General features: G+C 35.9%; 1 pseudogene; it reads left to right on the top strand.

Annotated features, from left to right (window-relative positions):
- Positions 1-922: 922 nt before the first annotated feature.
- On the top strand, positions 923-8,931 carry LOC139438585 (neuroplastin-like; annotated as a pseudogene).
- Positions 8,932-12,091: the final 3,160 nt, after the last annotated feature.

The following is a 12,091-nucleotide window of genomic DNA, read 5'->3' as shown; positions in this document are numbered from 1 at the left end:
AGAAAAGTCATGTAGAGAATATAGGGGAGTCCCATATACCAAACACCCTCTATCTTTCTCCATCTCCCCTATTAATAATATTTTACATGTGGGTGGTACATTTGTTATGATTGATGTACAAAATATTAAAATAAATTTCAGTTTGGACACTGCAAAAAAATGCAGAGTTGAGTTTTGAAAACCGAGAGACATACAAGTTTGAGATACTAGTACAAGTTTTTGTACTTGTATTGACTTAAAAACAATATTATAGTATGTTTCAACTAATGAGCTGCTACAACAGTTGTTTACTTTCAAAAACTGAGTGAAATACATGTTTAATCCATATCTGTGTACTTACTTTGATTCAGAAATTAAAGTAAAAAAGTTTTACCTAGTGCAGTGCAAAACTGTTATGATCTTTAGTTTTGAAATATAATGCAATATGTTTCACTTACTTTAATGTATTGTATTTTCATTTACATCATGTTAAAACATCAGTTCCACCTAGTAGCTGCAAAAAACAGTACAATGTTTAGTTTTGAAAACTAAGTGTATTACATGCTTCATTAGCTTATATGTTCTTGTGTTGACTTACAATCAATGATAAAACACAAATTTCTGCTAATGAACCATGAAAAAAATATGGCTGTGTACTTTCAAATGTAAGTGGAGTATATGCTTTCTTCACTTTTATGTATTGCATTATAGTATCTTTAAAAAACAATTAAAAATGGGTTTTGCAAAGTGTCTCTGAAAACAGTAAGTTGTTAATTTCAAAAACTAAGTGGTAAGGAGTCTGGTTACCCCTGCTATCCTCAGGCACTTCCTCAGGCACTCACCCACCCTTTCCTTCTTTTTCCTCCCTTCCCTCCCCTCCCCTCCATTCCCTGGCCCAGGCTCCTGACCTACCCATTCACTCTTTCCTTTTCTTCTAGGAAGGATGTCAGGTTCCTTGCCCTCCAGCATCCTGGCCCTCTCACTTTTGCGGTTCTCTGTCTCTCTCCTCCCAGGGCCAGGTGCTGCTTAGAATGAACCAAGGATTGTCACCAACAAAGAGGTCATTATTTGTGATAAAAAAATCCATCCTCCCTATCACTCTGCAGTGTAACCTCACCTCCAGCTCTCACACCTTTCATACAGCTACTGGACAAGGAATGGGACAGAACTCTCTGCCACTTGGAAGAATGACAGCAACATAGAATACAGGATCGGTAAGCAGAGGGTTCAGGGTTATAACACTGTGTGTATCACTTTGTCAGTGCTTCTAAAGCAATCACCAACATTGACGTGAAAGCTGCTCCTGACATCACTAGTCAAGAACAAGAACAAAAGGCAGGATGCCATGAAGTACTGCAAGTCAATTAGCAACTCCCACCCAGAATGGATGTGGCACCAGAATGAGAATGCTGTGCTCCTGAAGATTGTCAATACCGCTGAACACTTCATCATCAACAAGGAAAATTACACCTAGTTGAACATCATCAACCTCCAGATCACAGAAGACCCTGGTGAGCACAAGTGCAGTGCTATCAACTCCATTGGCTCTGACTCCAAGTCACTATCCTCAGGGTGCAGAGCCACCTGGCCCCACTCTGACCTTTCTTGGGAATTCTAGCTGAAATCATCATCCTTGTGGTGATTATTGTTGTGTATGAGAAGAGGAAGAGGCCAGATGACGTTCCTGATGATGATGAAACAGGTGGGCCAATGAAAACAAACTCTACCTGTTGTGGAAGCAGATTCAATGATCGTGTATTGAAGGCCAGGACGTAGGAATATTCTTGAGAAGGAAAAATGTATTAATGACTGACCAGCCTTGGGAACTCCTGTCCAAAATGCTGAGCCCTGAATAGGATTTCTGGGTCCCTTTTATACAAAGGATGTAGGTGATTTTATTTAAAAAAGTACTTTTCTTGGTTAGTTTCTTGGAGTTTTAAGTTGTTTGAGTACCAGATAGGACTTGAATTAATGTATCACCCACATTCCAGGTAAGCTTTAATTAACATATCACTACTCCAGGTTAGCTTGAATTAACATATTGCCCAATTCCACCTGGATGTAACTTTGAATACACATTCAATCTACATCCTTTCTGAAAATTAAAGCCTATAGGGTCTATATTGTTTAATCAGCTTCTTAGAAACTATGCCTATTATATACAGAATTAGGTAATTTTGAATTCATGCACAGGCTATATTATATTCCCCCCACTGAGGCCAAGTTTAAGTTTAGTGTAGTAAGGTTTGGCATCACTATTTCTGGAGTTATGAGGTGGGCCACTGTCTGTGCTTTTATTGAATAATTTTTTGAAGTGCATACTCTAGTTATTATTAAGGAGATGAAGCAGGGAAATATGATGAAAGCATGGGAGGAATTTCAGCTGTTTACTGTTTTGACTGATTACACCACTTATCAATCCCCCCATGAGGGCCCAAAGATTAAGTCCTTGGGGAATATCTGGAGCTTTTCCTTGCTCTCAGAAGAAGTCTTTGTTCTGGTAGTAGAATCTTGGGGGTGGAGGTTTCCAGCAGCCATTTTGGGGGTTACTGATGTCCATGTGGACTTTCTGCCAGGTTCCAGATCTGTCTATTAATTCCCTATCTTACTAGCCTGCTTTATTTCTCCCTTAGAGAGTCTACACCTTTAATATTAAAGATGTGCTGAAGGGAGATGATCTTTCTTCTGTGGCTACTTCTTGCTGGTTATGGGCTGTAGTCCCTACCTGACAAGCTTTGAAAATCACTGTTATTCTATTTTGACTGGAGAAAGATGGATCTGGCAACTTTTATGAAGCTGGATGAAGTTTTTATATGGCAAATGAAATGTTGATTCTTGAAGAAATAAACTTAGTTAGAATTCTGAGAATATATGGTCTCACTAAGAAGACAGTGGACCACAGAAGTAGAAAAGGTCAGGTGCCTGCAAAGGCAACATTTTCCTAAAGTTGTTGGGAAACAATAGGTATATGTTAACTTCAGAGAGAAATTGCAATAGACAACAGGGTTACATATAAATTGTCAATATTAGTTTGGTAGAGAAGCGGAATAGAAGAGGCATTTCTTTTTTCAGCTAAGCTAAAGGAGATGAAAAGAGGCAATGTTTCTAAAGGGAAGTCTGATTTTTGTTTTGTTTTGTTTTAGAAATAGGCATTTGGGCTAGAGTTAAAGGAAACAGTTGATTTTGACACAGACACTACTTAACTTTGTTTCTTGAAGATGTATCCCAGGCTGTTCAATGCCTGGCATTTATATATTTCATGAAGTGCTTCTGGTGAACTACTACTCTTGGGTAGTTGACTTTATTCAGGATTAGTACACCAAACTGGACATTCCTTTAGCTTTAATAGCTGTGGGAGTGAACAGAACTAAAGAGTAAAGTTTTTATAATTTGTCTTTAATTGCGTAACTCCTGAAAAAAAATTTTTGACTGTTTTTACCAGGCTTTGTCTTTCAAAAATCATTTGGTAAGCTGATTAGGGCATTCCTTCCCAGATGAGTGCCTTGGTGAAGTTCACGAAGGACTTTTCACTGCGCTGCTCCTGGCAGGTGGACCTGAGCATTTCCAACAAGCCACCCATCAGTTTCTAGGGTGAACCTGAAGCTAGCTGTCCTTGTTTGTTTACCCTGGGTACATTGTGGAACTTTAAGAACTAGTACAGGTCCTGGAATAAGGGATAGGTTGAGAATTTGACACACCTTTATTTGCACCCAGTGGGTTTCTAGTAATTGAGCCAACTACCTGTAAGTCACTGGTGGCCCTGGGCTCAAGCACATTCTTTACCTGGTGTGCGGTGAAGACTGTGAGAGGTTGCCCCCAAGTTAATGTGGTATCTTTTTCAATTTAAAAAAGCTGTTGGCTTCACTGCTTTTAGGCCATTTTTTATCTTATAGACATGTTCATTAACTAATCAGAAAATGAAATTGATCAGGACTTTTAACACATGTTGAATGTCCTTTTGCATATGATTAACTAGAAATATTACCATAGTCATCAGACATATATCTTGAATAGGATATGGTACAGTACTCAATACTAATTAACGTATTACTCAATGCATAAGTCTTTTTTTGAGCTGCAATTAATAGCTTTAAGCTTCAGGTTTGCAATACTATACAGGTAATTTCTTCATGGGAGCAAGCTATCGTGCCAATTGTGCTTAAGTTCTACCTACAGTATTCTGGTATTCATTGCTCCACTTTGTATGCTTTTCACGAGGCTGCAGCACTGTTGACCCTAGAGAGAAACTAGAGAGTAGATTTTACTGGCCTGGTGCATAGCACTCTCTAGAACTATGAAACAGTACCAGTCTGGAGATGATATTCATTGTAAATTTGGATATACTTAGCCACTGTTGGCTGCTGCAGGAGTTTGAAACTGCAAAATAGTTCCCATATACATCAGGAACATGACCAGAGATGGAGTAGATACTTTTATTGTTTTAGTGGGTCAGTAACCAAATTAGCCAATAACTCACATTGCGAACACTACAGTGTACTGGACACCTGGTTTGAATGCTTAAGAGAATTTGACAATGCTGAAGTTTATCTCTTGATTTTTATATATCTTTTAAACATTTTTAATGCAAAGTGTTCTATATTAAATGAACTTTTGGTACCTTGCTTTTACTTTTACACTTTACCATGAAGATGTTAATTACACAGGTATTTTATTTTAGCAGTAGAGGAAAAACCATTTTTCCTATTTTTAAAATGAAAACTGAAGACTCTCAATGGAATCAAGGTAACTTTTCATTACTACCACTTGAATATGCACATTGAGGTGACTTCCAGATTGGTTTTGTTATGAAGTTAAGTTTTGCCATTAACACTAATTTAGACTTTTAATTAATAATTTTTTTTATTCAAATGCTTTAATTTGGAAGATGCTCTTACAAACTTTGTATACTTAAATACAATTACATAGACTGGTTAATTTACCTTAGATTATAATTAGCAACCAATGAATTTTACTTTATACATTTAGGAGAGGGCAGATTTACATTTTTTTAAAACTCAATTTCATTAAAGATGAGCTTACAGTCATTATCATTTTAAATATCCAAAACATATAATGTTAATCTATTAACCTGGAATCCTACAAATCAAAGAGAGAACACTCAAGCTAAATGAGTTGAAACTGTCATTACTTAAACAAAGAATGTTGTTTTCTTTTTTTTCTCTTTTCTTCACAGGGGCTTAAAACCTCTTGTTTTTGATAAAATTTTAAAATTGTGAATAATCTTAAACATATACTGACTTATAGACCCTGGAATATAACATAATTATTTAATTTGTTTTAATTATAATTTACTAAGGATTTTTTCATATCTTTTAAGAACTTTTCCTTTACTTACTGACATTTGGTAATAGGATTAGTAATTACCCTTATTTAGGGCTGTTAAAAGGTTTAAAATAGGGAACTACAGGAAAATCTGGCTTCATTCCCCAGCCTAGAAGATTGAGTTTTATCTGCCAAACCCAGCCCCTCCATCAGAGTTCTTGCAAAGGGAAGATTCCAGGGGCTGGGCAGGTTAAAGGGCTCAGAAGAAAAAAAATTTTAAGAATTATTTGTTAATTTGATATTACCATCCTGATATATAAAAATATTCACTGAGCAAAAAGGCAGACATGTATAGTTTGACACTTAAACACAACTTATTACTTGAAACTTTTCTTTTTTTACAAAACAAGTTTAACTGTAAAACAACACTTGAAAAATTTTCCTGAAGACTTTTCTCTCGCTGGCTTCTCCTGAGTAGGAGTTTGATGTTTCCCCCTTTGTGGCTTTCTTAATTAATGGCTTATAAGAAAAATGTTTCCAATATTATGATATAATTTTTCTTTGCTTTAGAACCATAAGCAGAAGCAAGGGGTAGGCCAGACTTGCAGTAACCATAAGCAAAGGCAAACTCAGTTTATAATTACCATCACAATATTTGAAATCTAGGGATAGGTGAAATTAGTTATAAAATAACCATAATTAAAGGTAAGTTTAAGTTATAATTACCATTACTATGGCAAGTACTAGATAGACTTGAAGTAGTCATAAACAAAGGTAAATTAGTTTAAGATTACCATTGCAATAGCTGAAATCTAGGCTACATATACCCTGCTGTAATAATTTCAGTTTTAATTTCTTTTTACTGCTTTACATATAAAGGTACTTAAACAATTATTTCAACTCTTAGCTTTTAGAAAGTTTTTACTTAAAATTAATTTGGGTACCTTTATTTATTAAGTATACAATTGAAACAATTATATTAGTAACAACTCAGAGCAAATTTCACTTGTAAGTTGTGCATTAAATCCACTAGTAAGACAGTATTGGCATTTAAAGATTCATTTTTAGGTTACCTTTCACCATTATCCTGTAGGAGGTGAACCCCAAATCTGATTTTCTAGGCACAAGCAAACTGACAAGAGCAAACTGAAAAAGTTAAATACAGATTTCAAAGTTGAAACCAAGGTTATGCACAGATCAGAACAGAAGAATTTTACATTTAGCATCTCCAGGAATGCTTTGATATTAATTGATGGCACATGAGGGTTTTTCTTTTTTTTATCGCTATTCACGTCTTTTATAGTCATGACTGAGTTTAAACTGAAAAGTTTGAGGTTTAGTTCCTCATTTTTTTAAGGAGACATGATATGAGGTTTCTAGGTTTCAGATATATTTGTTCCCTTTTTTTTTTTTTTCTTTTTTTTGCTTTGGTTTAACTGGATTTTGGGTTTCACACAGAGGTTGCTTTTTGGCTATGTAGACCAGCAACAGGCAGAACTTCCTGACTGCTGAGAAGAGAGTCCCTTGGGGAGCCTGACAGCATTCGAGAAGCCATGCTTATCATTCTAGAAATAAAGAATAGATACCCTTTTAGTTGACTGATGTGGCATTCCAGAGTTCCAGCCTAACCAAAGTTCACCTTTCACACAATTCAATATCATCTTGAAGCATGAAAACATGCACCAGCTTCAAATAAACCAACAAACACTAAAGAGCCACAGCACACAGAGAAAAATACAAAGCCCATCAATTTGACTCATAATTTCTCCAGTATGGCCATTTCTGGGCTACACCTTGTTAATTATTACAATCTTAGAGAGTGGGAACTTCTAACAGAAGTCTGCTTACCCTTGCTGTTTTTAAAACAAGCTCATTTGCAATCCAACACCAAAACAAAGAAATATTTCTGGCCAAAACTTTCCATTGCTTGGCTCATATTCAGACCAAGGGTCATTGTGGGAAACAAAGGCATGTTGTTTCCATGGAGCAAGTTACTTCCTGAACCACTGAGGCATACTGTCTCCATAGTTATGTGTGCAGGTCACAAGTTTCATAAGGAGATGTGTACATTCAGGTGGAACAAGGCAACCTGGGAACAAGATTTATGAGTATGCTTTCTTGACAATTTAATTGAACACTGAGATTCTGTACTTTGAGTTATAATCATAGAGTTCTCATAAACTAAAATATAAATCTACTATGTACTGAAAGGCCTGAGGTAATGGGAATAGCTAACTAAAATAATTGCTTACTCTCACAAATGCTAGGGGTAAAAAAGAGAGTCCCTGAAGTTGATAAACTTGTCTGATGAGCTTGAGGATTAAATGCTCTCAGATCCCCTGATCCCAATCTTTCTTTGTCTTTCATTCCCGATAACGTTCAGGTCCTTGACTCCAACAGTTTATGATTTTTAAAAATCCACTTTTCTGTAACCAAGACTTTCCAAATCCAGACCAGTTTTTCAGGGTGCATTCCACTGGAAAGCACTGGCATACTGGTGCCTTATATTCTGCGGTGGCATAAAGAGAAAGGGAGTGAGAGAGAGAGAGAGAGAGAGAGCAGCCAAAATAAAGATATAAGTGGCAGCAGGCCATTTTTCCTTTTTTTATTTCAAAGTAAGGTACTGAGCAGTACTTAAACCCATCAATGCCTCTCCACCTGTAACCAAACCTTCACTATCTTAGTGAAGGCAAAACCAGATGCCAACCCACATTTAGCTAAAACCAAACATCAGGCTTTTTTTCTTTTCTTTTCAGATCTGGAGAAGATGGCTTCCCCCCAAACTTTTGGAGCTACTAGGGTCCTCTTTGGTAGTTAATCAGGCCCCCTTCTAATGTTCAAAGTTAAGCTTTCCTGACACCAAGTTCCCCAGAGGGTCTTATCTGTCTGGCTTGTAGAGAATTTTTTGTTCTCAGGATTTTCTATAAACCCTTCAGCATGTCCAATTTTTTTTTCCCCCAAAAGGGCACCAACATAGCCCACAACCTTTTTGGGCTAAAAGGAGTCCAGGGGTGCTCTGGATTGTGGGTTTCCCCATGCCCTACCAGCTTCCTCAGAGGTGTCCAAAGGGGCAGTGAAATGCTACCATCTCTGGCCTTCATTGCAATCCCAGATGAGCCTCCAGGAAATGTTGTGGAAGCAGGGAGATTAAATGATCATGTATTGAAGGTAAGAACTTAGGAATATTCTTGAGAAGGAAAATTTTATTAACAATCAGCTAGGCTCAGGGATTCCTATCCAAAAAGCCAGCCCTGAATAGGATTTCAGGTTCCCTTTTATACAGAGGACGTAGGTGCGTTTATGGGGGGAAAAAAAGGACTTTTCTTGGTTAGTTTCTTAGAGTTTTAAGTTGTTTGTTTGAGTACCAGATAGGTCCTGAATTAACATATCACCCACATTCCAGGAAAGTTTGAATTACAAAATTGCCTATCCTCCAGGTAAGCTTGAATTAACATATTGCCCACATTCCATCTGGACACAACTTGGAATACACATTCAGTCTACATCCTTTCTGAAAATTAAAGCCTATAGGGTTTATATTACTTAATCAGCTTTTTAAGAAACTAGGCACACTTGGATACAGAATTAGATAATTTTGAATTCATGCACAGGCTATATTATACCAACAATCACAAAGATAAAAACTTGCACCACAAAAACACAAATTAAATGCTGTTTATAATATCTTTAAGTTCCCGAAACTGGTGGCAAATGACTTGCTAAATTTTATGCTTGGACCTCTGATTCTAGAACTACATTTTTCCCCCTTTTGAAGTGAGCAACACCACAACGTCTAAAGCATGCCTTAGTTAACCTCTCCTGTGAGGATGACCTAGCCAGACACATTTTTAAACAATGCTCAGTGTAGAAGGTGTAAACTATTTTGCACTTTATGTACTGTGAATGTTGTTTCATTTTTTTCCTTTGTTAAAATATTGAAATAGAAGTGAAAAGGTCTATGCATGCACCATTTTTTACTTAATGCAATGGTTAAATTGGCAAAATACCCTAAAATGCACTGCTGCCATCTAGTGATGTATTTTTGTAAAGTACAGCAAAATCTACAGATTACAGATATATACAGCATATATATGTATACAGCATATATATATATATATATATATATATATATATATATATATATATCTTTATATTTTGGGGAGTGGAAGAAATCCAAAATAAATGCTTATTCATTTCTAAGCTGCTGATAGTCATTCCTTATTGTATGTTGCCAGATGAGGAAATTGTACAGTTCTAGTACAGAGAGATGAGTGATATAAACTGAAATCTCTAATTTTAAGGGCTTAATTTAGCACTTTAGTAGAAAGCTGGAACTGTCCACTGAATGTACATAATGAATTGTGGCATAAATGTATGATTGCTTTTTAAGCAATTACTATTTTCTTTTGTTAAATAATACAAATTCATAAATCCTGTTGCACTGTGTTGAACCTATTGTACATTCCTTTAAGGCAAACTTTCATAAGTTACATTTTGTTCTCAATAGCCTTGAAATGTTATAGTAGCATGGTGATATTCTATGCAACTAGCTATATTTTTTTGGTTTGACACTGTATTTTTTCCACATTGATTTAATAGTTGATTGTAGATTTTATAACCTAATAGGGTTCTCATGCAATGAGTAACTGTAGATGCATGTACTTGTGTTTTGTGTAATTGTTGAAGTGCAACGGTGCAATAAAATGTGGATTTGCAATAAAATGTGGATACATACTTTATTCATTTCTATGTGCTTGTACTGCATTCCAAACTATATTAAAACATGTTTCATTGAGATAGTTGCAAAACCATTATGACGTTTTGATTCAAAAAAATAAGTGAAACATATGCTTCTTTCACATCTATGTACTGTTTTGACTTACAATTTCAAGACACATTTTACCTAGTAAACTGAAAACAACTTGTTCTTCTGTTTCCAAGTTTAAGTGCAAAACATGTTTCATTCATGTCAATGTACAAGAAGTATTTTACTTATGTTAAAACAGAAATTTCTCCTATAGAACTGAAAAAAAGAATTTTTTAATTCAAGCTTTCCTGGAATGTGAGTGATACGTTAATTCAAGATCTATGGAAATTTCTCCTATATAACTTAGTATCAAAAACTAAGTGAAATGCTTGCAGTATTCACTATTATGCACTTGTATTGACAATATTAAAAGAAGTTTCACCTATTGATCTTTGAAAATTGCATGAGGTTGAACTGAGAAAGCTAAGTGAAATAATGCTCCAGTCACATGGCGGCAGACTTGGCCCAGTGGTTAGGGCATCCGTCTACCACATGGGAGATCTGTGGTTCAAAGCCCAGGCCTCCTTGACCTGTGTGAAGCTGACCCATGCACAGTGCTGATGCACACAAGGGGTGCCCTGCCATGCAGGGGTGTCCCCCACATAGGGGAACCCCACGCACAAGGAGTGCGCCCCATAAGGAGAGTCACCCAGCACGAAAGAAAGTGCAGCCTGCCCAGGAATGGTGCCACACACATGGAGAGCTTACACAACAAAAAGGAACACAGATTCCCATGCCGCTGACCACAACAGAAGCAGACAAAGAAGATACAGCAAATAGACACAGAGAACAGACAGCCAGAGGAGGGGGGGAAGGGAGAGAAATAAACAAATAAATCTTTCTTAAAAAATGTTCCATTCACTTATAATTACTAGTATTGACTTAAAACCAGTGTGAAAACAGTTTCACATAGTGAGCAGCAAAAACAGTGTGCTGTTTATTTTCAAAAATGTGTGAAATACTTGCTTCTTTCACTTCTAATGTAATAGCTCTAACTTATAAAAAAATTTAAAACAAAAGTTTGATCTAGTCACATGCAAAAAGATTATGTTCTTTTGTTTTGAAACTAAGTGAAACATATATTCCCTCATTTATATGTACATGTGTTGACCTTACAAACAATATTATGGTAATTTTCAGCAAAGGAACAGCAAAAATATAAAATGTTTAGTTTCAAAAACTAAATGGGATACATGCTTCTTTCACTTTTTGAATTTCCTTTGACCTAAAATGTTAAACAAGTTCTACTTAATGAGATGTGGTGAGTATTTTCTTTAGTTTAGAAAACTATGTTAATCATATGCTTCAGCCACTTATATGACCTTTGGATTCAAATATCAGGGAAATAAAACTTTCAGTCGCTTCTGTCAAAATCGAAGTTTAAACAATTGTACTGTGAGAACAGTGTGTTTTGAAGTTTTGAATACTAAGTGAAATACATGCTACTTTCATGTATATGTGTTACAGTATCTTGGAAATCATGTTCCAACCCAAGTTTCATATTGTTACCTGTGATAACAGGAGAATGTTTAACTTCAAACACTAACATAAATATGCTTCATTCACAACTACTTACTTGTATTGAATTGCAATGTTAGAATACAAATTCCAACTAGTTAGATGTGAAAAATGTTTTAATTTTTGAAAATTAACTGAAATACAGCCTTCATTCACCTTTAAGTACTTGCACTGCCTTACAAAAAATGTTAAAACACAAGTTCCACCTAATGAGCTGTGAAAAGAATATAACATTTGGTATCAAAAAACTAAGTGAAATACATGCACATCTCATCTCAATGTAATTGTATTGACTTACAATGTTAAAACAAGTTTCACAGAACAAGTTGTGAGAGCAATATTTTCTTTAGTTTCATAACTAAGTGAAATACATGCTTACTTAGAAGTTTAATTAACTTCTATGTGTTTTAATGTCTTTCAAACTATGGGAATGGGAGGAAGAGATGAGATGTGGAGGCGTTTTTGGGACTTGGAGTTGTCCTGGGTGGTGCTGCAGGGACAGTT

The sequence above is a fragment of the Dasypus novemcinctus genome (assembly GCF_030445035.2).
Source record: "Dasypus novemcinctus isolate mDasNov1 chromosome Y unlocalized genomic scaffold, mDasNov1.1.hap2 SUPER_Y_unloc_1, whole genome shotgun sequence".
Lineage (NCBI taxonomy): Eukaryota > Metazoa > Chordata > Mammalia > Cingulata > Dasypodidae > Dasypus > Dasypus novemcinctus.
This window is presented reverse-complemented; position numbering and strand designations above follow the sequence as displayed.